Source organism: Lagenorhynchus albirostris, chromosome 3 (assembly GCF_949774975.1).
Source record: "Lagenorhynchus albirostris chromosome 3, mLagAlb1.1, whole genome shotgun sequence".
In the NCBI taxonomy this organism is placed as follows: Eukaryota; Metazoa; Chordata; class Mammalia; order Artiodactyla; family Delphinidae; genus Lagenorhynchus; species Lagenorhynchus albirostris.
In genome coordinates, this window is record NC_083097.1 from 1,212,786 (window position 1) to 1,239,244 (window position 26,459).

Genomic DNA, 26,459 nt, shown 5'->3' on the forward strand with positions numbered 1-26,459 from the left:
AGCCACGGGGAGCTTGGCAGTTCCCCAATATGTACAGACTTTTCTGATGAGAGCAATGATGACATTAAAGAATATGACTGGGCTTCCCTGGTGGCGCAGTGGTTGAGAGTCCGCCTGCCAATGCAGGGGACACGGGTTCGTCCCCGGTCCGGGAAGATCCCACATGCCGCGGAGCGGCTGGGCGCGTGAGCCATGGCCGCTGAGCCTGCGCGTCCGGAGCCTGTGCTCCGCAACGGGAGAGGCCACAACAGTGAGAGGCCCGCGTAACGCAAAAAAAAAAAAAAAAAAAAAAAAGAATATGACTTATTTGTATTGTAAAATGAACTATGTTGACGTATGAAGATCTGTTCAGCTAAATGCACCAAAAATTTGCCAATGACCAATGCAGGTTGGTACAGAATTATGCCCGGGTAAAAGGTCCATTCAAAGTACAAGTGTGACCAATGGATTTTAATGTAACAGAATACAAAGTTTATTGATATGGCTTCAGATTTTATTTTGTGACTAGGCTTCGGGAAACTATAATTTGTTGAGTTTTGGTATAATATCAAAGAAGAAGAGTCCACATTATCTGGAAATACTATTAAAATACACCTTTGTTTTCCAACTACATATCTTTTTGGGGTTTGATTTTCTTTGTCTATTTCAACCCAAACAGCACATCACAACAGGTCGAATGCAGACGCCTACATGAGAATTCAGCTGTCTTCTGTTAAGCCAGACATTAAAGTGATTTCAAAAATGTACAATGATGCCACTCTTTTCACTATATATCTTAAAAACCATTTTTTAATAAAAATATGGTATTTATGTTAATATGTAATAGATTTGTTTTTCTTTTAAAAGAAATTAATAAATATTTGTAAGTGATCAGTCTTAATTTCCACTATGGTAACTAGCAACAGACATAACCCACGAAAAACCAAAGATCTTTGGGGTCCTTATTTATGACTAAAGGTTCCGAGGCCAAAAGTATCCAAGAACTGCTGCTCTGAGGACCTGCTCGTCCTCTTCAGGGGCTTTGGTTTCGTTCACCTGAGAATAATGGCCTTTCTCTCTTACCTAGATGAGTTCACACCTATAAAGTGCTAGAGGAGGAGCAGGCCACAGTGAGCACAGCACAGAGTGTGTCAAACAGGAAAACAGACACTTTCTAAAACTGAGCAGCGACAGCTTGGCATGCCCTGCTTTCCTCACAACAGGAATGCTAATCCCACCCTCTGAACTCAGGGTGATGACGGGGTTCCACTGTGTTCAGTAGGAAATGCCTTTGTGCTCCATGAAGTTCTTAAAAATCGACCCAGGAAGCACGCAGATAACGTGGCACGTGTACAGACCCGAGGGGGCTGGTGTGTTTCGTGATTCTCACACAGGCTCACATCTTCAATCAAACGCAGTCTGCTAAGTTTTCAGACATTCTTACTAAGGTGTTTAATTGGTTAATCATTAGCAGTGCATTGACTTATTTAATGTAAATGTTATTGTAATAAAAGTTACGATGTTTTCCCCCAAAACATTTTAGCTGTGCTTTTATGTGTCTGGTGCAAGGTTCTGAGTTATTCTGCTTCCTGTCAGACACTACATTTATTGTGGCTGATATTTGCCTTCATATGGTAACACCTATTTGGAATTTAATGTCAGAAGACCAGTTCAAGTGCAGATGAGGACTAACAAGCATAGGCTTCCACACAGGGCAGTGTCACCACCCTCGGCTTTCCGGCTCTGTGTGCTGTTGCCATGTTCCTTCCTCATACCGAGAAGTCTCTGGCCCCACTGGGGTGCTAACTGAGCCAGCGTCTTCTGAGGCAAAGGAACTGGTGTATCGGTTATCAATTCCCTCCATGATGCTGCATAACAAACACTCCCAAACTCAGAGGCTTGGAGCAATGAACGTCTATTTGTTGATTAGTGTTTGGGCCCTGACGGGCTGGGCTCAGTGGACAATCCTCCTGCTCTGGCTGAGTCTGGGGTGCCCAGCTGGCTGTAGGCTAACCTAGTGTGGTCTCTTGGGGGGACTGGGCACCGCAGCCCTGCGCTCATGCTCTGGACATTATCCTGCCTGCATCCATCCTCCTTTCCTGATTAAAGTTTTCCCATATCAGCAGGCTGGCCAGCCTGTTGGCAGGAGGAGGGAAGGATGACCTCAACACTTCATTCCAAGGTGGTGTCCCAGTGATACACCCAGCCCACCCAAGTATTCAGAGGGAGCTTTTCTCCCACCCGGAGGACCCAGGAGACAGAGAGGAGCCCAGCCTCACCCACCACCCTGGGCCCATCTGGGAGAAGCTCGAGCTGGGGAGGAGGAAGGGATTGGGGAAAACATTTGCTTCTCCCTCTGCACCCTCCAGTAGGAGAGGCCCCCTGGGAGGCCCCATCATGGCTGAGGTAGGACGGGGGAGGGCGGACAGGCCGGGGGAGCTGGCGGGGGGCCTGGCCTCCTGGCCTTCAGCTGAGGGCACATAATTGAGCAGACATGCCGGCCTGGGGATGGGTGTGGGCTGGGCCTGCCCCCAGGCAGGGTGAGGGACCCAGGCGGCAGCTGGGGGCCTCCCACTCCCGCTCACCTCCTTCTTCCGCCCCTCCCACCATGCCTGGGGGATTCAGAACCCAGTCCCCTCTCTCCGAGTGCAGACCGCCTTCTAAAGTGTGTGGCCCTGAGCCAAGCAGATGGGGGGCAGGTCTTACACGTGTGCAGGTTCCCTGCAGCCCCCAGGGAGTCCCAGCCCCGGGAGGCTGGCCCTGTGGGATGGCCACTCGTGCTCATACCTCCAGGGCCACCTGCTCTCCTTCTCCCTTTCCCTTGTACCTTAGAAACAGTGAACTTTCCAGGAGTCACTGTGCCAACTCAGGGCTCCTGGGCTTCCGCCCTCCGCCTCCCTGGGAAGCTGTGTCCGCGAATGTCGGCGCTGGCGGCCTCTGTGGGGCGGCGATGAGGCTTTTGCTTCCATCACGCTCAGCCTCTCCCCCGACAGGCGGGAGGCGCCTTACTAGCAGCGCGGGGCTTGCGGGCGCTCCTGTTGAGTTAGTTTTATTTCTCGCTGCTCACACGTCTGCGTCCTCAGAGCGACTGATGGCAGCTCCGTTAATAAGTGGAGCTTGTTCTGGGGTCAGAATGGCCCCCACGTGCCCTGGAGGTGGCCCGCCCCCTGCGTGGGCTGACTCGGGAAGTCTGTTTCCTGTGTCAGTTGTTGGCCTGACTGAATGAGACATTCGTGTGTAGCATCTCAAAGAGCAGATGCGGCCGAACTGTGAGCGGGCGATTTCAGTGACTTCACGCGAGACCCACATGGAAGTGGTTTCCTGGGATAAAACTCACTCCGAGTCCGGCCGAAACTTCCAGAAATGCATCTCCCCTAATGCCGCTACGGCAGGGGCCTCCCTGCTCCCTAGGGGATGGGGGAAGGGGTCCCAAGCAGGGTCAGAGGCAAGCAGGCGTGGGCCAGGGAGAACACTGTGGGGTCGGCCACGCTAACACAGCAGCAGCAAGTGGTTCTGGAAAGGGGTCAGAGGTGAGAGCCTCTCGGGGGCCTGCCCACCTGATCCCCTGATCCCCCGACACCCCCTGGCCCCGAGCTCCCCAGGCCCTTGGTCTGTGCCTTCCCTTTCCTTTACCTCTGCCTGGAGGGGCCCCTCGGCCTCCCGCTGTGCCGCTCTCAGGACACCCCCCCGAGGGGTGACCTCGGGGTACTGGGGAAACACCCTGACAGGTGAGACAGGGCTGGCGGACCCTCACAGGCCTTTGCCCCCCGGCTTGGTTCCACTTCTGATGGAGGAGACGCACCCCGTCGTGGGCCTGCGGTCGGCACCCTCTCAGCCGTGTGGACCTTCCCTGCGGCCTGGCTGCCGGCCCTGTGCCCGCCCTGACCGCGGCTGTGGGGACTGACCACCCCTCCCTCTGTCCTGACCCTTGGGCCCTGGGTCTCCCGGCCTCAGGGTCACCTCCTCCTAAGGGCAGTTTCTCCATCAGAGCCGGGCAGGGGAGGACCTGCCATCGGGCGGGCCCCTGCCTGGTTCCCACTGCTCACCTGAGCATCAGAGGGCCCTTCAGAGGAGCCCTGGCAGGAGGCAGATTGAAATACCCACCCCTCGCCCGGCCCCGTTCCAGAACTCTCTCGAGCCCCGGCCCGGTGCTGCTTTGTGGGTGGGACCCCTCTGGGGGATTTCACCTGACATTTTAGACATCGCGGGGCGGCTGTGATCCAGCCAGACGTCCAGAGGGGGACCTCGTGCTGATTTCTCTTCTTCACTTGCAAGGCACCTGCGCCTCTGAGGGTGAGGGCCTCTGTGTTTCTGCTACACCAGCTAGTTTGTCACCAAACTGTGTTGTCACAATCACAAAAATCAGTGATTTCTGTGGAAAGAGAAATATAATCTTCAAAAAGGTATGGCTGCAAAGGCTTAAAATAAATCCCTAAGAGCAAAACAGAAGCGAGCAGAGCTTGGCGGTACCCACTGGCTTGGGGTAAGTGGTCAACCCCGCCGTCCAGATTCACTCTGTTCACACAAGCCTCCCAATCGTCCTGTGAATGGGGAGCCCCTGTCCTCTCACGGAGCTTGTGGGCCGGATGGTGACGGCCAGTGTCATCTGGGTCCCATTGGTCTCTGCTGTGGGCTGAATGGTGCCCCCCAAATTCGTATGTTGGTTTGTGGGAGGGAGGCTCTGAGTGAGGAAGCCCAGCCCTCCTGACATGCCCAGCATCTCGGGCCGGCCACCCCTGGGCCGTGTCCCTTGGGCTCTGTGGTCGGAAGGCCTGCTTGGAGGCAAGGAGGACGCTGGGCCCTGGACTTTGCTGCCCGGGGCTCCCGGCTGGTGGGGAGGGCATCTGAGTCCTAGGCTGTGTCCCCCCCGGCCCCACCTGGATGAATCTGGGGACTCTGGGGTCCCAGAGGCTCCCCCAGGGTGGTCTTCAGGTTGGGGCTAATGAAGGAGCCCCGTCCGGGCCATCCAGCACAGGGGACCTGAGCGCTCTGAGGGCCTCGGGGCCCGGGCTCACCTTGGTCCCTGACACACAGGTGAGCCTCCTTCCGGGTCTCTCTCCAGCCACCAGGCGCCCACTGCCCCTCCTCCTCTGTCCCCCAGCAGCTGGGGGCCCTGGGCTGGTGGGAGGTGAGGGGGCGGCAGCCTCGCAGCCCGGACTGTCCCTCCAGCCGGGGGAGGTGACGACACTGGGACCCCAGCAGCCGCGGCTTGTGGCCCCCCAGCCTCTCTGGAGTCAGGAGCCCCTGCGGCGGTCCCCACCGAGCTCAGAGCCTGGTCTCCGATGGTGGTCCCTTCCCATTTCCTGCTGGGCAGCACTGGAGGGGGCCGGCGGGGGCGAAGGAGAGATGGCCGCCTGAGGATGTCCTGGGACCTGGCTGGAAGTAGCCACAGGCAGGTGGGTCCAGTCCCGCGGCCTGGCCGTGAGCACCGTCACCCCGCAGTCCCCGGGGCAGGCCCCCCTTTCTCAGGGCGCTCATCTTGCCCTGGGCCTTTCCTGGCTCAGCCCTGCAGCCCCTCCCTTCTTCAGGCTCCAGACTTCGCCCTGCGGAGCCAGGCCAAGCCGGCTCGCCCAACCCCCAGCACGGCTTCCCACCCAGCAAGCGAGAGAAAGGAAGCAGGTGGGGAGCGGCCAGGATGGTCCAGGAGTGCGCGAGCAGGCACCCGGGAGCCCCGGCAAGTGGAGGGAACGACTTGGGGCAGCAGGTGACACACACGGCTTCCGCGTTGTGGCGCCCTCCACCGGCTCAGGCCCAGACCCCTGCATCCGGGGTCCCCGGGTCCCCGGGCGACAAACCCCTGCGCTGCCCAGAGCCCCTCCTGGGCCGCCGCCTGCTGCCTGAAGGCCTGGCTTTCCACCTCGGACCCGTGTCTCTCTCCGCGGCCCACCGCCCGCCCCCAGCCCCGCCACATGGCACAGAGATGCCACGACTCTCACATCACCCGTAGAGCTCCTCCAGGCAGGTGGCGGGGTTTCCTCCATCCACGCCCAGGTGTCCCGGTTCGTCACTGGAGGGCCCCACGGCCCTGGGTCCTGTCGTGACAGCCCCGGGTCCCAGCCATCAGAGGGAATTAAAAGAAACAGCCGTCCTGATGCGCGGGGCGACGGGCCAGATGCCCGACCGTTACCCACTCGCAGCAGGAAACTCCCGATCAAATTGTAAAGAAAGGTCACATTTGCAATAAGTAAAGAGGAAACAACGGTAATTGGTTCTGGAGCCCGTGAATACCTCTGCGGCCCCTGAGAGGCGAGCTGACGGACTTGAAACCTTCTTTGTTCAGGTAATTAAAAATGAGGTTTCATTATATCATTAGAAGTGAGGGCCTGCTAGCTCTTTTCTCAGGTACTAGAATGTTGTCAAAGGGAGAACGTGAGCCCCCCAGGCATGGCCCTTGGTGTGTGAACAACGGATTCCCGGTTCCCCGGCCTTCCTGGGTGGGATGGAGGCTGGTCGGGGGGCTGTGCGGAGTTGCGGGGAGTGGGACCACGGTGGGGTCTGGAGGAACTGGCAGACTGCGATCCTACACAAGTCCTGAGCTGCCTCTTTTCCAACCTGATAGATGATAAGGCAAGTGGAGGAGAAATCAGGAGGTCCTTCCCTGGTGAGGGTGACCGAGGCCGCAGCACGGGCAGAGTGCAGAGCAGAGGCGTGAGCGGTCCGCTCAGGGACCAGGGTGCTGGCCTCGCTGCGTCCCCAGGGTTTGGAGGTGATGCCACATGCTCCCCACCCCCATGACGATCCCCCAGGAGCTCAAATGAAAACTTTGTATTGGGAAATCTCACCGTTTATATAAACCGAGGTGAAATGTCACTTGTCACGCCTGTTTTATGAGTCGTGTTTTCTTGTGTGATTTTTTCTTTTACTGTATTTCAATCCCAACTACGAGATACTGGTAGGCACTCTCTTCAAACCTGGAGGTGGCGGCTTCGTGGAGGACAAGTGGAATTTCAGCCGAGTTTTAAATGATGTTCAGAGTTTAGCATCGCTTTAACTCGGGCCCCCAGGGAGGCTCCGCCCAGCTCCACCTCCACACGCAGGATGCAGGCGTGATGGGAGCTGTCACCTGCCCTGCAGCTCAACCTCAAAACCTGAGAGAAACAGAAGCTACACGAAGATCACACCTGGCTCAGCTAAACAAAGCTTAACTTGTCCTGTAACGATCGTTTGCAAAGAAGGGAAAACACAGGTGTATTTTTCTATGCTCACAAATACCACACGGAATTCCAAGTAATTAAATTCTTAGGGGCCCCCATTCAGAGGCCCAGAGCCTAGGGGTGCCCATCCTGATGGAGAGGGTCCACGCTTCCTACTGAAGCCGAGGGGCCAGCCGGGGCAGCCGGCTGCCTGGCGACGGCTCTGGGCCTGGCCTCCGTGGTGACGGCCCCCCTCGCCTGGGCCATCGCTGCCACATAGCTCACACTCCACTCGAACACGGCCACGTCAGGGCTTTGCCCCCCGACCCGTGACCCCCTTTGCCGCGGAGACACTGGAGCCAAGGTCGCAGGGGCCCAGCAGAGCAAGGCGTCTGGTTGCGCTCCCAGCCTATGGGATTCCTGCCTGGGGTGGCTCTGAGCCCTGCAAGGAAGGGGTGGCCTTTCAATTCACCCAGCGAAGCCAGATGGGCAGGCTGCCCCCTTGGGGCCTGGCACGCACAGGCCTGGAGACAGGAGGCAGCCGTCTCCTCTCCCCACCTGGACTCGCTTCCCAGGGACACCCTTCTGGGCACTGGTGCTGGGCAGGCTGGAAAGAGCGGGGGAGGGGAGGGAGGGGACAGAGGCCTGTGGCAGCCCGGTGCCCACGTGGCCCCAGGCCTCTGCATTCTGACACCTGGTCTCTGTCTCCAGCTCCTGGCTGTCCCCAGCACACACTCGGGGGTCCTGGCGGGACAGCCTGAGCCCTGCTTCTGACCCCCATTCCCCGGACCTGGCCAGGGGCTTGCCCGCTGCTCCATGGGAACCGGTTCACAGCTGCACAGTCGCTCCCGTTTCTGCAGGGGGATCCAACAGCCCATAGTCTTAAGGGTTTCCGCAACAAATACATTTAACCCATTTTAATTTGGAGAACGTCCCTTTTAAACCAATCTTGAATTTAGAAGTACAGGTGAAAGGACGTCTCAAGGGACAGCCACACTACTCAGCCAGTTACGCCATGTGTACGTATTTTCAAAAACTTACTTAAGATCAACCAACACTGGAACTCCATTATTTCTAAGGAAAATCCAACAGGTAGACTATGATATAAAAAAATTAATCTGCCTTCCTTACAAATATTATAGTAATCATTTCAATGGGAAATAATCTTTGTGTTAATAAGACTCAGATTTTCCTATATGAGAATCAAGTTAGGGGCTTCCCTGGTGGCGCAGTGGTTGGGAGTCCGCCTGCCGATGCAGGGGACATGGGTTCGTGCCCCGGTCCGGGAAGATCCCACATGCCGTGGAGCGGCTGGGCCCGTGAGCCATGGCCGCTGAGCCTGCACGTCCGGAGCCTGTGCTCTGCGACGGGAGAGGCCACAACGGTGAGAGGCCTGCGTACTGCAAAAAAAAAAAAAGAGAATCAAGTTAACTTGCTACTTATATGAGAATAATGCCGAGTCCTAATAGAAAGCACATAATAACCATAACACAGTCTTACACTTGCACGGTGCTTTGCAACCTCCAGAAGCCTGGCGTGAACCGTGGACGCTGCTGACCCAACCACACCTTGCTGGGCAGGTTTCCCTGGGCTGCAGCCGCAGAATTTCCGTTTTGAGCCAGTTGTTGTCACTCACAAGTTTTAAAGAAAATCCCCATCTATTTTAATATCAGGGAAATTCTTTTTATTCTCCTGTAAATCCAAAGCCTGTTAAAATCAGTTCTTATGATTCAGGTTCTTTCTGTTTTCAGCTGGGGATACTTCGGGACAGGCAGCAGAGAGCGTTTGCATGGGGAGAGCAGATCTGGGGCTTGAAACATAACAGAACAAATGCAAACACTCCAGGGAGGCGAGAAGGCCCAGAAGCTGGGTCCTGGCGGCCCGCCGGGGGTGGGAGTGGGCAGGGGGGCCAGCGTCTCTCTTACAAGGGAGCTGACAAAGTCCTGCTGTAAGTTTTTGAAACCAAATTCATTTGAATCTAAACCGGGTTTCCTGTTATCCATCCTGCAGTCCTTGGAATCACACTTTTTTGATGATCCAGTGCACTGTTTCCTGTGATGCTGGTGGAACTCCCAGGCCCCAAGCAAACCGCCCGACGCCTTTTGTAAAGCGTGGGTCGGATGTGTGTGTGTCTGGCTGGGTTTGGTGTCCAAGTCTGTCCCTCGGAGCCCGTCTTGGCGTGCCGTCCCGAAGATGGTTTTAGAATCCACCTTGGATTTTCCTCTCCAAGTGGGGCCTTCCTGTCTGGTGCATAAGAAGTGTTTCGGATGGTGGCCTAAATAATGTCTCAGATGGAGAGGCCGTGGTCTGGTCTATCGTAGCAACTGAAGTACCGGTTCACCCCCTCGCTCATGAGGGCACCCATCTCACAGGCACTAAGCCCCGTCTTCACGGAACCACTCAGCCAACCTTCAGAGATGTCGCAAGGTTTCTATTGGCCCCAGTGGCCATGATTACAGAACCAGTTTTCCGGTGCGTGATTTATTTTTAAAGGCGATGGTGCTCTCCGGCGTCTAATTAGTAGAGAATCTCATTCTCCCCATTTTCAAACGAAATAGATTTTGAAGATTTTTGCTCACCTGGGGATTTGGATCAGAAAAATTCTGTGGCTTATAAAGTCATTTGTTCTTCTGTTGCGATTGTATTCACAGTGGAAGGGTGACGGAAAGGTCAGCTATAACTCTGCCGTTGCGTTTTAGCTTCAAAAAAAATGTAATATTGATCGATAAGAAAATGGAAAAGCACGACTATTAGCGCCTGGCTTGATCTTTTCTGACCTTTACCCGCCACGTGGGTTTTACCCTGAAATGTTATGTCTCCCGTTCAAAAGGTTTGTCCTGCTTAGTCTCCTATTTAGTTAACACACGGTCCTGTCCGCTCCCTCTAATGTTGCAACATTTCCTTGATTTCCTTGTGGAACCGTGTCCTTGTTCCGTGTTTTCTCTGTCACCGAGACCGGCTCTGATGGCAACTGGTTTGCTAGGAGCCCCCAAAGAATCACATCAGGGGACACTTAATACCTCTGTCATCTTGCAGGCTCTGGAGTAAATCGCTGCTTGAGACAGGAAAGCCCTGCGTGCATGAGTGTCCGGTCGGTCGGGAGGCCGCCGCATGTGCCGGGGACGCGGCCCTCGTGGGAGAGCTGGGCAGGTGTTGCAGGAGCACGGTTCCCAGCGGAAAGCGGCCATCAGGACAGGTCCACGCAGAGACCGCGCTGCCCTGTGCAGAGATGTGGACTCTTGTGCCACCGCAGGCTCAGAAGGCACTGAGCAGCCCCGAAAGGGCTCCTGCAGTGACGCCTGGGGACCCTCCCCGGGTCGGGGGTGTGGGCAGTGGGGTGCAGAGAGGAGGTGGGCTGAGCTCAGGGTGTCGGGCTGATCAGGGCTTTGCGCAAGTTGGTGGGGGCCTGCCCTGGGCTGAACGGTGGCCCCCAATGTCAAATCCTCCTGGAGCCTGTGACTGTGACCTTGTTTGGAAATGGGGTGTGTGCAGATGTCATCAAGTTAAGATGAAGCCATGGTGGACGAGGCTCAGCCCTGAAGCCAACGGGACTGGTCCTTATAAGAAGAAAATCTGGGCACAGACACACAGGGAGAAGCCACGTGAGGACAGAGGCAGAGCCTGGAGGGAGGAGGCCCCAGGGAAGCGGAGCTGCGGAGAGAGGCCTGGGTGGGACGCACCCTCACAGCCTCGGGGGAGCCGACCCTGCCGGCGCCTTGACCTCCCACTTCTGGACTTTGCCCAGAACTGGGAGAAAACACGTTTCTGTTGATTTAAGCCACCTGTTTGTGGAAACTAATACAGAGTCCCGGGACCAGAGGGGTCAGCCGGCTGCCTCCCTGGTCATGGGGGGAGAGGCAACCCGCCCCTCCCCTCCCTTCCCCACAGCCCTTCCACGGAGGTCAAAGTCACCTGCAGGAGCTGAGAGTCACAGGTGACCAGTCACCGGGTGGGGCCCGTGCTCCAGACCCCACTGCCTGCAGCCCCAGGGGCCCGTCTCAGGGGTCCTGCACAGGGAAGCCCCCACCGGGGGTGCAGAGCAGGAGGGGGCAGATGTCCCCCACCTCCTCTCTGCTGGGGGACGTCCCCCACGTTTGCCACTTCCAGGGAATCTCCTGGTGCTCCTGGTAAGATCCTGCAGGTTGAGGAGCCGCGGGAACGAGTGTGCCTCAGTGTGACTCGGTGGTGCCCGGGCTCTGTGGACGGGAGTGGGCGTGGCCTCTGCTCACCCGCTGGCTCTGCTCTCCTGGGAGCAGCTCTCTGTGCTCTGGCCCTTCTCAGGGGACAGCGGGGCAGGAAGGGCCAAGATAAGGCCTCTCGGGGGGTTATCTGCTGACCCCTGGAGAGGCTGAGAGGGGAGTGTTGTCATCCGGGGGCACGGAGGGGGGGCGCCGGGGTCGGAGGCAGGGCCCCGCGAAGACAGCGCTGGGCCTGACCCGCTGTCAGTGCCGCCGCAGCCCAGACTTGCCTGCCTGCCTTGCACGAGCACCTGCGTGAGTGAGCCCTGACGGAGCCGCCAGGGGACGGGAGGGGGACTTGCTGTGGCTGGAGAAGCCCCCCCCAGCTGGGGCCGAAGAAGAGATCAGCTGGTGGGGCGACCGCAGGCCAGGCTGTGGACTCCGCGAGAGCCTTTCTCCTCGCGTTTCCTGAAATCCGAGTTCTTTCATTTTCCGGAAACGGCAGGAATGTTGGAAGGTGAAGGGCAGCTTCTTTGTTTAAAAAAATAGGCATTTCACTCGACTGTGGCTTCTGCATTCATTTGTGTATAAACAGCCTCCTGCATACGAACGGCTTTGAAAGAACCTCCCTGTGTTCAAACCAATCACAGCCCCACCCCCTCCCAGAAGCACCACAGACGGTCTCATCTGATGGGCGCAGGAGAATCGGGAAACAGGTTTTTCTCCCGCAATAATCATTGCTTTCTAATTCCCTGTGATTGATTTAATAGTTGAGAGGATGCTTCGATGCAATTGTACTGCGCTAAGCAATGCTCTTCTCAGTGGACAAGAATGTCTGTGTATTGACGTGCGCACTTAACAAAGCATTCAGAGGCTGCGGTAGTGGGTGGGAAGGATGTCTTCCTCTCTAAGATTCAAGGTGGTTTCGAAGCACCTAAAATGCATTGTATTTTATTAAGCAACCTACACTGTGGGCCATAGAAAATTCTTGACTACCCCTTAACAATAAAAATGACTCAATGTTACTCGTTGGAATTATAACTGGTTTTTATTTCATTATAAAGGCAACTTGCCAATAGTTTTACAAGGTACATTTTATTATTCATACCTTATACATGTGTTGACAAAGTGAAATAATTTTTCAGGGTGGAAGAGGTGTGATTTACAATCTTTAAAGAGGAGTTTTCTAGATCATAAATTCCATTCTAGCTTAAAAACTTATCAAAATAATAAAAAAACCTGATACCTTAATATGGGGGGGGCGGGGAATGTACTTTTAACCGATATAAATCTATAAACTACATTCTGTAAGCTCTGCTCAGAATTTCGGTGAACTCAGAAATGTGTTTGCTGCTTGTCTGTGAGACCAGTTGAGTCAACCGACCCCCAGAATAATATGGAAACCGCTGCGTTAAGTACTTTATCCTAGGAACATGAGCGATTTTAAAATGAAAACTGTGGTTTCTGTCCGGATGTGTGTCAGGATGGAGGTGTAAACACGTGAGAAAAAGTGCACAAGAAACACAAGCACTTTTTCTCACGTGTTTACACCTCCATCCTGACACACATCCGAGCCTTGGGACACGGGAAGCCAGCTGACTCATGGATCTCAACCTGAGATACTTCGGTTCTATTCTCTGAAGGCTGCACACAGTTCAGTGCCACGTGCTCTGGAAATGGTGTTTTGGTTTTGCCCCTCGTCCCGAGAATCCCTGCTTTTATACTGAATTCCCACTAGTAAACCAGCCACCCGGAAAAGGCGTGGAATGTTGGGTGTTTGGGAACTGCCTCAGGTTCCTCCCTGTCGAGTCTCTCCCTCCAGTGCATTTGTCTCTTGTCCATGTTTCTTCTCCGCCAAGAGGGACCCCCTTGGGTTTCAACAGACAGAAGCAGGAAGATTGCCATGTCCTCCCGGGAGATTCAAAGCCGGCTGACGGGTGGTGTTTTTGTTTTGTTTTTTAATTTATTATATTGAAGTATAGTTGATTTACAATGTTCTGTTAGTTTCTGCTGTCCAGCCAAGTGATTCAGTTATACGTATCCATACATTCTTTTTCATATTCTTTTCCATGATGGTTTATCACAGGATATTGAATATAGTTCCTTGTGCTGTAAAGTAGGACCTTGTTGTTTATCCATCCTATATGTAATAGTTTGCATCTAGTAACCCCAAACTCCCGATCCAACCCTCCCTCACCCCTGCTATTCCCCTTGGCAACCACAAGTCTGTTCTCTATGTCTGTGAGTTTGTTCCTGTTTTGTAAATAAGTTCATTTGTATTGATGTTTAGATTGTACATATAAGTGATATCACATGATATTTGTCTTTCTCTGTCTGACTTACTTCACTTAGTATGATGACCTTTAGTTGCATCCATGTTGCTGCAAATGGCATTGTTTCATTCTTTTTTATGGCTGAGTAATATTCCATTGTATATATGTACCACATCTTCTTTATCCATTCATCTGTCGATGGACACTTAGGTTGTTTCCATGTCTTGGTTATTGTAAATAGTGCTGCTATGAACAATGGGATGGTTTTATAGTTTTCTCTGGATATATGCCCGGGAGTGGGATTGCAGGAACATACAGTAGTTCTACTTTTAGTTTTTTGAGGAACCTCCACGCTGTTTTCCATAGTGGCTGCACCAATTTACATTTGAGGGGTGGTGTTCCGAATGTCACGATATGAGTGAGAGATTCTAGCGGGAGACCTGATTGATTTGAGTTTACAGTGGTGGGAGCGGGTGCCCAGAGCTGCCGCGTCATACGCTAACCCTGGTTAGAAGCCTGAGGTGTTACCGGGACCAACAACCTCGTCCGTCACCCACTTGGAGCCGCACATGGAGTCCCGTCAATGCCGGTTCTGAACACGTTCTGGAAACACAGGCAGCAAGTCATCAGCAGGCACTGCCCCCTCTTGGTTCTGTCTGGTCCACAGCAGAATTCCTTAAAAAGCTGGGGGAAGGCTTTCTCAGCTCAGGAAAGACTAACAAACACGGTAGTCATGATTCCTCGACAAAATGGCATTACTCTAGCTTATCCGTAATTATCCCACAATATCTCAATCCACCTGGCCCTTTCCATGCTCCATGTATATAAAATCTCTTTTTTCCGACCTGAATTTTTGCAATCATTCCTACTGGAGCACATAGCTTTAAGGTGACTTATTAAACCAATACAACCACTTCCGTTAACTTTAAGTGTTAAGGCCTGGAATGCTCCAGCCTGTGACGATGGGGGCCCCTGCGTGGTGTCCAGGGGACGCTGACTCTGGTGGCTGTTTCCTGATGGGGAGCAGAGTGATGGACGCCAGGGTGACAGTCACACTGGATGTTGAAGCCCACCCCCAAGCTTAGCATCTGGGGGAAGCTTTCTTTTTGGACACCATGTGCAAAACATACTAAGTTCCCAGGAAGATGGACCTCAAACCCTCCGATGTTTCCCACGTTCCCTCCCGGGCCTGAGCTGGGGGCCAGTCTGGCCCTCAGTGACCCACACCTGGCTCTTCAGGGCACCGGCATCCTCGGGAAGGCCCTTTCCTGCTGGATTTGGCCAGAGGTGGGACGCTGTCTGTGACTCAGCTCCCGGGGAAAGGACGGCCAGTGTGAGGGGGACTGTGGGGTCCATGGCATTTCCGGACCGCCTGGTCCACTCTCGGGTCTGTTGGTTGGACGGTGCGATTCAGAAGAGTCTTGTTTTTCTCAGTGACTCAGAATAAGAAACGACACAGCTGGACGATCACCGTCACGGCTCATGGGACCAGCCAGGAAAGGGGGCTCCACCCCCTCCACCTGAGGCTGAGCTGCCCCGTCCCCCTCTTCACCATCATTTTCTTTCTTTCTTGAATAAACTCTTGGATGCGTTTAACCCGTGTCTCTTCAAGTCCTCATGACGCTGCTGCGGTGGAAAGGCAGACTTTCTGGGCCTGGCCGCCGAGCCAGGGGGCCGTTTCCGGGGCTTTCGACACAGAGGGGCCTGTCCATTTAGGTAGCTTGGGCCCAGGTCCCGATGCTGGGGGTGGAAGAGCCGGCAACTGGGGCTGGACTGAGAGCGGGGGGGGGCCGTGCGCACAGCTCAGGGCGATGGGTCTGAGAGACCCTGTGTGCTGCAGCCCGGGATGGGTGAGGTGCCCAGAAGAGGCCCAACCTTGCGAGGTCTGCAGCTCTTCCTTTGTTTCAGCTGCTGAGTTCCTTACCCCAAAGCTGCCCCTGGTTCCCCACCCGGTGTGCGGTGCTGACCTAGAGCCAGTGGCAGAGGGACGCTAAAGCGGCCCCCAGGACCCGCCCCCGTTCCCATGTGCGTACCCTCCCCTCAGCAGGAGGGAGCCTGGGACTCGCGGGTAACGCGTAGAATACGGCAACGGTGGCACGTGTGCAGTTCTATGCATGTGATCACATGGTCGTGGTTATGCATGACCACACACACAGCTGCATTTCATGACCATCTGCACATGATTACATGCATGGGGCCACATGTGTGATCCCATCGTGCAGTGACACTGGTGAGATTTCAGGTGCACGACCACATGCATGTAATTACAGTGCACAGTCATACACACGATCGCATGCATGTAACTGCACACATGATGACATTGCATAGTAATCTGCACAGGGCTGCGTGCATGTGCTCACACGTCTGTGATGGCGTGACACAGGGCTGTGATCCTGTCTTGTGGGGAGACTTTCTCCCTTGCTGGCTGTGAGGAAGTAGTGCAGCAGGGCTGAGGGCTCTGTGCCCAGTCCCCGCAGTGCAGTACAGGCGTATATGTGTGTGCACACACTTGCACACTCACACACACACATGTACACTCACACATGCACTCCCAGCGCTGCTGCGTCTCTCAGCACCCACCTGGCCGAGCTGTGTCTGCAGAGGTCAGGGTGCCCCGTCTGGCAGGCTCGGAGGGCAGGCATCGAGCCAGTTCCAGAAGACGGCGCTCGAGAGAGCAGAAGAGGCTGGTCTGGGAAAGGTTATGACCAGACAGGAACCGAGGAAAGTACTTTTCACAAATGGCTTTCTGGGGGGTGGGCAAAGGCATGAGCAGCCCTGGGCAGGCATTGGCCACGGTGTCTGGACGCAGAACATCTTTACGGCTGAGTCTCTGGCTCTCTGCTTGTCCTGCTGGACTGTGCGTGTAGGACTGCAGGCGTGTGAGCACACGCACTCCAGTGTGTGACTTTGTACACGTGTGCACATGTGTTCCTGTGGGCGCTGGGAGCGTGCCTGTATGTGGCGCATGTGCTCTGCGTCACCAGCTGACCAGGTGTCTGATTCTCGGGTCCGTTTAGAGGCAGCACTTCACGGCCTTGGACTAAAGGCCAGAGAAGGTTTGAAGCGTGGACACCACGGAGGCGCTAGAATATTCTGCCGCAGACTTCTTGCCAGCAGGCAAGCCCACCTCTGTGCCCAGCAGGTGTGGTCTGAGGTCGGCAGCCTGGGGCCCCCGAGGTGCCACCTCTGCAGACCTAGCCGGGTAGCTGGGGGCCTCCGGAGAGGAGGGGCTCCAGGCGGGCCATGGTGGGCCCCCCCCCCCGCCGCTTTTGTTTGTGTTCATTTGTTTACTTTCTCTGAATAATCCCTGTGCGCTGCTGCCCTCGAGGGGGCACTTCCGCTCTCAGGCTGGTCCTTCCGTGGCTCCAGGCCTCCCTGCCTCCCAGGGACCAGCGGGGCCCACAGTGATGCTCAGTCCTCTGTCACCCTGTCCCCTGCTGCCCTGCGACCCGTGGCTGCCAGGCCTTACTTCCCAGGCTGAGATTCCAGGGCAGCCTGGCCTCCAGACTCCTCAAGAGAGGCCCTGCCTCATGGGGGCCCTGCTGCTGAGGGACTGACAGAAGGAATACGCTCTCAACAGTCCCGGGGCACACCTGGCCCTGCCACTCTCTGGTCCCCCACACCCAGGTCAGAGCTGCCGCTGCAGGAGGGGTGTGGGGGAGGGGCACCTGGACATTGGGGCAAAACCGTCCTCCCCTCTCTCCCCCCATCCCCTCCCCTCGCCCACCCCCTCCCTTCCCCCTGTCCCCCCCACCCCCGTGGTCTTTTCAGTGGCTCCATCCCAGGGCAGTGAGACAGAGGAGGGTCAAGCACAGCGAGGCAGCCACCTGGTAACACTGCGCAGGTCCAGAGCCAGGGGAGCAGGACACGCCCCTCATGTGCCCCTGGGCGTGTCTGGGGCATCTCTTCCGCGTGTGGCGCTGGAGGTCCTCTGTGGAGGCGAGTGCTTGGGGTCATCGGGTCCACATGGGCCGTGCACTTTGCTGCTTGTGTGAGTCGGGCCTCTCCTGCTGAGGCCCCAGGACAGCCTTCCCTGGCCCCTCGCCCGTGGCCTCTGTGCAGTGGCGAGCGGGGAGGACCCGCCACATCACGAGGCGGCTCCGGTATTTATAGAGAGACTTGCACGTGGCCCCGCTGAGCACACACACACGTGCACACCACCCGCTGTCTGCGGGCCTTTCCTCGGCGCCTTGGTTCTCCTAGACTTTCTGGGGCTCCGTGCAGGTGCGACAGGACATGCCCAGGAAGTGCTGTGCGTCTGGACCTGCGTTTCTTTGCTCGGTCACCCCCGGCCTCCGACGTGCTTGCAGTGACAGCTGGAAGGCCGGGGACGTGTCGGCGAGGTAACCTTTCCTCGCCTCTCGCTGTCACATCTGTCCCCTGCCACTGTGGCATTTGGGAGCCCTCCCTGCTGCCACCGGCCCTGCTGCAGACGTGAGCCAGCGGCTGCCAGATGACACACGTCAGCGGCCAGAGCAGGGCCTGACCTCGGAGGCACGCGCTGGGGGGGACCTCGAGCTGGGAGCGGCCCTCCGCAGCCATCTGGCGCATTCCAGAGGCTCTGGTGACCCGGGGGGGTGTCAGGCGCCACGCCGCCCCTTCTGAAGGCCCACCCTCCCTCCCTCCCCCCCTTCCCGAGCTGGGAGAGCCAGGCCCCGGAGGCTGGAATAGTCATTCACTGCAGCGAGAAGCCTAAGGCCCTCAGCACAGGGATAGGAATGCGAGTCCCCGGTTGGGCTGGCAGGCAGCCTGTCCAGGCCTGCCGGGCTCTCTCCTCCCCACACCTGGCTCAGGTGCCTCTGGGCCTTCTCAGGCCGCTGTGGGACACACCCCACCTCCACCAGCTCCGTGCCTGGGAACGGCCTGACGTTCTCCCCCAACGCTGAGCACAGGTGACACTGGGACTTGCGGAGAAGGGGCTGCAGGAGGTGCCCCATCTGCAGGGCCCACCTGGGCCGAGGGCGTCCCACATTAAGTCCTGTGTTTCTTACTGATGTTAAAGGAGCAATAAAAATTCTAACTAATAATGTAAGATAATTTTAAGGTGGCTTCATTACAGGAGGAAGCTGAAGATGGATTCTATCAGGTGACACTACCTTATTTCTGTTTTCTTTTTATTTGAAAAAAATTGATGGACTCTATTTTTTGCAGCAGTATTGGGTTTACAGAAAAGATGAACAGGAAGTACAGAGAGTGCCCACATAGTGCACCCACCCCCGTTCCTCCTTTCGTGCCACCTGCCCTGGTGTGGTACCGACTGCCATCACTGATGAATCGATGTCGATACATGACGGTTAATTGGAGTTCACAGCGCGTTCGCTCTTGGCGGTGCACGTTCCACGGGTTTGGACAAACGTATGAAGACGTGTGTCCGCCATCACGCGTCACGCAGAGTGTTGTCACTGCGCCAAAGTCCCCTGTGCTCCCCACGGCGACCGCTGATCCTCTGCTGCCCCTGTGGCCGTGCCTTTTCCAGACGCCCCTGAGTTGCCCTCGTGCAGTGTGGAGCCTGCTCAGACGGGCCTCTTTCACTCAGTAAATGCGTTTAAGCTTCCTCCGTGCCTTTTATTTTTATCTCCTGCCCCTCGGGCTTCCCGTGGGTGACGCGGGCTCCACCCCAGGCCTGCCCACGGGCCCTGTGCTCCCTCGTGGGGAAGGCGCCCATGGCAGGCCCCCTCCCCCTTCCTCCGGGCGGCTCAGGGTGGCTCTTGGCTGACATGAAATCTGATGCCCTGGTTTCCATGTAAAACTCCCGGTGGCTCATGGCGAGGCGAGCTGGGGGCCTCCGGAGAGGAGGGGCTCCAGGCGGGCCATGGTGTAGTATCTCTTTAACTCGATAGAGAATAAGCTCCCTCCAGACTCAGGCCGACTAACTCGCCGAGGCCGGGGCACCCCACGTGGCGCCCGCACGCGGACACACACGGCGATGCCTCCACGTGGACTCTAGGGGCCTCCGGAGGTTAGGACCAGCCTCGCTGCCCCAGAGCCTGGCGGGGAGCAGACCTGGGAAGAGGGATGCTGGCTGGAACAGCTGAGGGGGCTGCATTCATTCGTCCTGTCTCCCTGCCCCCCATGAGGCCAAGGGAGTCCCTTCCTCCTTCCTGGGGTCCCTGTACTGGGGTCTCTGAGGGGCCGGGAGATCCGTGTGCAGTTGGGAACCAGAGCAGCTGTGAGCCTGGGTCTGTTTCCTTGTCCCCGCTAACGCCCTCCCCCACGTGAGCGAGGGGCTTGGGGGCGGGGCCTCGGCTGCCGCTGGGGTTCACGCCCACGCCTTCCAGGCTGGTCCACCTCACTCATCTCGCAGGTAAGTGGGCATCCTGAGTGCCCACCACGGCCAGCTGGGCACCTGGGTGAGCTGACCCCTGGGGGCGACCCTTCTCTCTTGTTCTTGGTGGGAGCGGGGCGTCCGGGCCCCACACCAGGGCCTGGGCTCCCACGTGGCTGTGGCTTTCGTGGGCCCCATGCCATCGCTGGCTTCAAGTCTGACTCACTGGCCAGAGAGTGAGATTCAACTCTAGACGGATTCCACCAGCCCCAAGACCCCGGTGGACTGGGGCTCCTGGCCTCAAGAAGCTAGAGCCGCAGGAGAGGAGAGACCACCCAGAGTGATCACCTGCGGGCCGGCACGGGCGTGCTCCTGGCCCGGAGGGCTGGGGTGGTGGCCGGCCTGGGCCGAGAATCAGGACGGTCGGAGGGAGGGGTGTACAAGGGGCCTTGGGGCGGGGAATCTGCTCGTCTTCCGGCCCAGCCTGCAAAGGGGGCCGTTCCCCAGACTCATCATAGTCATCGGGGGAGGCGTCCACTCTCAACCCTCAGCATGCGGACCCCTCCTGCTGGGTGGAGGCGGAAGGAGAAGTCCCGGGTCAGGAGAAGGTGTTTTTCTGGTCCGGGGGACCATGGAGCCTGCAGCGGAGGCCCATCGGGGAGAGCAGCCCTGTCCAGGGCGGTGCTGCTGCTGGAATACTTAGCGTCCGGTGAAGGAAAGCCAAGAAGGCCCTTCCCAACTCTGCCACCACGGAAGGCTGAGCCGGGAAGCCTGGGCAACGTGGGGACGCAAGCGCCGCATGACAGCAGTGTCACAGGGGTGCACTGGCCTGGGCTGGGAGCCCGGCTGTGTAGCGGTCAGGTTTGCTGCCTGACAGACTTCTCTAAATCCCAAAGAGCAATTCCCCTCACCTTCCACCTGCGCCGAGGGCTGGCTGCTGCATTTCTCATCCTGGGCCGCACCTGGGCCATGCCTTCCTCATGGTGGGGAACAGAAACCAGCGATGGCTCACACCCCGTTGGCCGAGGCGGGCTGTGGTGGAGCTCGCGTCTGAGGGGCGGGTGGCATGGCAGGTCACGGGGAATACAGGCTTCTTCCGGGGGGGGACGGAGCAGTGGGCGGCTCTCCAGTCCGCGGTCACGGCGCTCCCTGAGATCCAGTACGGGGCTCCGCGCGTCACTAGGAGAGCAGCGCCCGTGGCGTGGCTCTCGCATCGTCCGTGGGGCAGTGTTGGACACGTAAGGCAGCATCTGCATGGGGTGAGGGCCACTTACGTCACATTCTCTTTATCAAACAATGAGATTTAAGGTGGACTGGATGTCGCACTCGCGGCTAGACCGAATACTGAATCTTGTTTATAGGTACTTGCGTGTGACTACCACGGCGAGTTTAAACAGACTGATTAAAAGAAGCACCTGGTTCCGTTCGGTTTAGTCCAACAGTTTAAGTTCAATTATGGGCCGTATTTGGATTTCAGAGCTCGGTGGCAGCAACATGGGGCTGTCCCGTGGCCTCTAGATGCGGGAGGCCTGTGGTCAGCCCCCGGGGCCTTCCCGCCCGCTGCGGGGGCGAGGCTGCAGGCCTGGACGCAGAGAGCACACCCGCTGCGGTGGTCCACCCTGAGGCAGGCGCTGCTCGGGCCTGGCCCATCGGGTCTGCCCCAGACACCCTTGCTGGGCACATTCTGGTCCCACCAAGATGCAGATGGTCAGAAGCCTCCACTGCAAAGAGCAGTTGGGGGAAAGCGAACCTCTGGGGCGATGGTGCTGTCCCGGTCGCCCTCCCGGGTGTGGTGGACGCTTTCTAGACTGAGGGGCAGCCCCACGGGCCCCGTTAAAGTCCCTCCCGGACGGGCTGAGCTGTCTTCCTTCCTCCTCCTGGAAGAAGATTCCCAAGTCTTAGGAAGCGGCCGCAGGGAGGGCTGATACGCTCTGTGGGCCGCAGGGCCCGCGGGGCAAGCTGACCGGCGGTGGGGCCTGTGCTGGGGCTCAGGCAACTCTGCGGGGACAGGCCGGCCTGAGGGAAGCGGCAGCTACGCGCGTGCATCTTGTCCCCAGGTGGGCACTCGGGGCGTCCGCTGGGATGCGAGTGGCCCTGTGGACAGACCTCCCCACTGCCTGTGAGCCTGTGGTTCTAACTCTCTGTCCCGGGCGGCATTTCCCAGCTCCCTCATTTAATTAGTGTCTGCGGAGGCTCCCGAGTTCCCCCTTTAGCGCCGCTCCCCCTAGTTCCAGGATTTCCTGTCGGTTTCCTCCACCCCTGGTCATTCTCTCCCGTGAAGCTGGCCCGGGGTGGGGGTGTCCTGGGAGGTGAAGGAGCCGGGGGCTGCGTGACGCTGTGAGGATGAACACTTTGTCTGCACCCAGGATGTTGTGGTCCCGCACGGGTTGGAAGAAGAATTTCCAGACACAGAGTATTTTAGATGAGAGTGAGTTTATTGAGAACGAAGAGCAGAGTTAGTTAGTGAGGGGCGCTGCACATCCAGCAGGCCGACTTCCTGAGAGACCAGGGAGAGCTGACCCCCTTTGCCGGCTAGTAGGCAACACTTATAGCCTCAAGACAGAAGATTCCTGCTGGCAGGATGGCGCTAGGGGATTGGTCAGGATGCTACAAGGTTGTTACATGGTGAACATTTACCTAATATGGAGTGCCCTCCATAGAGGACTCCACACAGGAGACGGCTTCAGAAGAGGCAAAGGGGAGGCGGAGGGGTGGGCAGCCCCGTTCTCCCCCCAGAACACGCCGGTGACCAGCCCCGGAGGAGCCGCTCAAGCGTTGGGGGGCTCCTTCCCTCCAAGGCTGTGGGCCGGGCTCGTCCTCGCTAGGGAGACTGAGGCCGGCCACCTCCCCTCTGCGTGCCCCCAGTCCTGCAAAGCTCTCCCGTGGAGCCCTCAGGGCAGCTGTGTCAGGTCAGGTCTGGGTGGTCCTGTGCCCGGCCCCCTGGGCCCCGGGGGGTGAGGCCGCGTGCCGCCCGCCTTTCTGCAAATGCTTCCTGCTGGGCCCGCCACTCAGACTTCCAGCCAGCCTGTAGCGAGACGGCACTGATGATTACCGCAGAGCAGATACGTGGTCATTTCACTTTGCAGATTATACGTAATTGTGCTTGGACTGTGTCAACTTCAGGTTTAACTGGTGTGTAGGCTGCGAGGCGTGCAGTTCGGCACGTGACATTTATTTATGCAATAAAATTTGCCATAACTGAGAGAGCAAAAATAAAGGGGAAAATAATATGTTTCACACCATAACTACATAACGAAGCTCGGATTAGAAATATTGCTTGGTCCACAAACTTCCTCTAGACCGGGAAAAGTGGAAAGCAAGCCAGCGTCGCAGTTCCTGGATTCTTAGGACAGAGTTCTGAGGCTCAGCGCCGTGGACGCGGGGCTATTCTTGAAACAGAGCCCTCCGTAACAATGGGCCGCTAAGAACCAGACTGCACTGACGTGAGGGACAGGCTCAGGAGAGACGAAAAACTGGAACCGAGGAGATAGCTTACTTTCTTCTTACATCAAAATGAATCTTGTGAAACAGCTCATTGGATAGAAAGGCTTCTTACTCAGAAAGGAAGAAAAAAGACAAATTACTGCACTGCGGCTCTGTGTTTATCTAAAGGTGTATCATTAAGCCGGAATTCTGATGATTATCTGCAAACTAAGTGCTAAACAGTGGAGGTCTGGCTCCCATGTGACATTTCCAAGGCGGAGAAGCTGGAGATTTCACTTGTCACCTGCAGGGTCCTTTAAAGCGTCCCCCGACGCCCATCCAGGCCGTGGCTCTGTGGACTCCAGACGCAGGAATAAGAGGGGAGCACGGGGGCTGGGGGCACCTCGGAGCCCCCTACGGCCCTCGGGTGCCGTCCCGCAGGCGGTCACCCACACAGTCCTTGTGGGCTCCCTGCGCTGCTGGCCTGACCGCCCCTCGGGGCTGTGGCTGCCGCTCTGGGTGCGGAGCTCAGGACAGCAGTGCCCCAGGCCCTGGGATGGGTAGGACTCAGGGCCCCGACCCACCTGGAGGGCAGAGTTCTAGGGCTCCTCAGAGGAAGGCCGGAGGGAAAGGTCACACCCCTACCAAGTACCAGCCCGAGGTCTCTGAGGGTGGGCCCCGCCGGGCTGCTTCTGAGCGCCTGGGACGGTGGCTGGGTTTCACCCTTTCTGTGGACTCGCTGCAGCTGTGGACAACGGCTGTGCCCTTGACGTCCCTCCTGGCCCAGCTCCCTAGGGGGCCTACACTGCGGCATCGCGGCCTATGTAGGATGTGTCCGCCCTGAGCGCCCATCGCTGCCCAGAGGGGTCCGCTCACCTTGCAGCGCTGCACCCGGCCGTCCAGAGGTGCAGACGCATCCCCACGGGCGGGACTCGAGGTAGCCGGGGCCTTCCAGCCCCCATTTGTAGCAAAGGACAGACACCTCCAGCTGCTTGCTGTCCCCATGGAGGTCAGCGGACACGCCTGCTCTTGGGCTGGGACGGGAGGGCCAGCAGAGGCTGGGGTGAGGTTAGAATGTGGGTTTTGGCTCATTTGTTGGAAGGGAGAAGCGTGAGCCCCTCAGAAGAGAGTTCCATAGAGAAAGGAGCCCTCCCTGCACCCCTGCACGAAGGTGCCCGTTTCTGTGGCTCGGGCAGGTGCACAGAGGCCCTGCCTCCCGACTGGAGCTGGTGTGGGTGTCCCGGCGTCGCCAGCCCATCCCGGTGGCTGGGGAGGGGGTGGGGGGCCGAGGGCGAGGGGCCCACGTACATCCGGGACTGTGTCGGCAGGTGCCTGGGGCTCAGCCCGCACGCGGCTATCCCAGGGGCGCAGGTGATGACACTGGCTCTACACATGGGGAGACGGGCTTGGGGAGGGAGGGACGCCTCCTGGGTCCCACACACGTCCCCCGGGCCCCCCTCACACCACCTATGACTGCGGGGACAAGTCCATGTGCCGTGGACCTGCTTCACCCGGCCATCCCTCCTCCCTGGCGGGGGTCTCTAGGCCCGGGATGGACACCCTCATGGGAACCTCCAGGGAGGCTCCTCCCGCTGTGAAGCCGGACTGGGTGCCCTGGGAAGCACTGCTTCCTTCCGCCCCCGCAGGTGGGTCTGGGTGCCTCGGGCTCCACAGGGTGCCATGGGCTGCCTGGGCAACCCCAGGGTGGGCCATCAGTGGGCACCTGCTCTGGTCTCCTCTCCGGCCGGTTCCCCCTCCCCCGCCCCCAGCCGTCTGTGGGGCACGTTCCCAAGTAAAGCCTCAGACTCTGAGGGCCTCCTCTGCCTTCAGAGACCCAGGCCTGACAGCTGTGGCAGGAGCAGCCCCAGCGGCACTCAGCGGGCAGCTCAGAGCTGGAACGTCACCCAGGGAGGGCCAGGGCCTGCTGCTGGGGAGGGCGGAGGGCCCTCGGTGTGTTGGGGGGAGTGGGCGGGGACCCTCAGTGTGCCCGGGGGGGTGCATGGGGGCTCTCAGTGTGCCCGGGGGGGGGCAGTGCATGGGGACCCTCAGTGTGCCCGGGGGGGGTGCGTGGGGACCCTCAGTATGTCCGGGGGGGGCGGTGCATGGGGACCCTCAGTGTGCCCGGGGGGGGTGCATGGGGGCCCTCAGTGTGTCCAGGGGGGTGGTGCATGGGGACCCTCAGTATGTCCGGGGGGGGCGGTGCATGGGGACCCTCAGTGTGTCTATGGGAGGTGGTGCATGGGGACCCTCAGTGTGCCCGGGGGGGGCGGTGCATGGGAACGCTCAGTGTGCAGAGAGGGGAGTAGGCAGGGACCCTCCGTGTGTGGAAGCACCTCAGGCAGCAGCAGTGGCACCGGGGGTGCGGGGGGTGGAGATTAGGCATTGCTGTGGCCTGAGAAGGTGGCGGCTCGAGGGTTATGAAGGTTGTGGACGGATGGCCTTTGCCGGCATTCAGGCAGAAAATGCTGGGGGCGTCACAGCCAATGCCCCCCCGAACAGGTCTGCTAGGACGGCCACCACGATCCTTGCCTTGCATCCCCAGGCACTGGGCCATTGTGAAGCAAGTCCTGGCTGCAGCCCCGAAACCACCGCTGTGAGTCAAGAGAATAAATCAGAAGCAACACCATCCGTCTCCCAACAAGGCTGGGCAGATTCGGGCCACCCCAGTGTCCTGAGATGCCCATGCGGCTGACACCATTGCACACCCATGTGGCTTATCTGTCGGGCCTTTGCCACAGCCAGTGGGTGACGGCGGGGGACACGGTGATGGTCAAGGTTCAGCAGATGTGGAGTTTCCACTGAAGGAGGCGCAGTCATGTCGGACCCCTGGGGCTCCTCCTGACACTGGACCAGCACGGGAGGGAGCTGTTGCATGGGGGACCGTAACTGGGTCTCTGCCCATCGTAGGGCTGGGGCTGCTGCTCCCATGGGGCGGGAGGAGCGCAGAGGACTCACTGGGATTCGCTCACGGTCCCCGCCCAGGTGAGAACAGAGAGGCCCAGGGCAGCTGGCAGAGCCGGTGGACAAGTCCTAGGAAACCGTCGGCCACCAGCTGCCTTCCTGGAGTCAATTTTCTTGAAGAGGCTCGTCACCGTCACAGAGAAGTAATTGCAAAGATGTGCGTAAAAAACAATTGGAAAAACTTTGCCCAGATTCTGCTCCGAGTGAGGGCATCACACATGATTTTTATTTTCTTAGACTCCCTCGT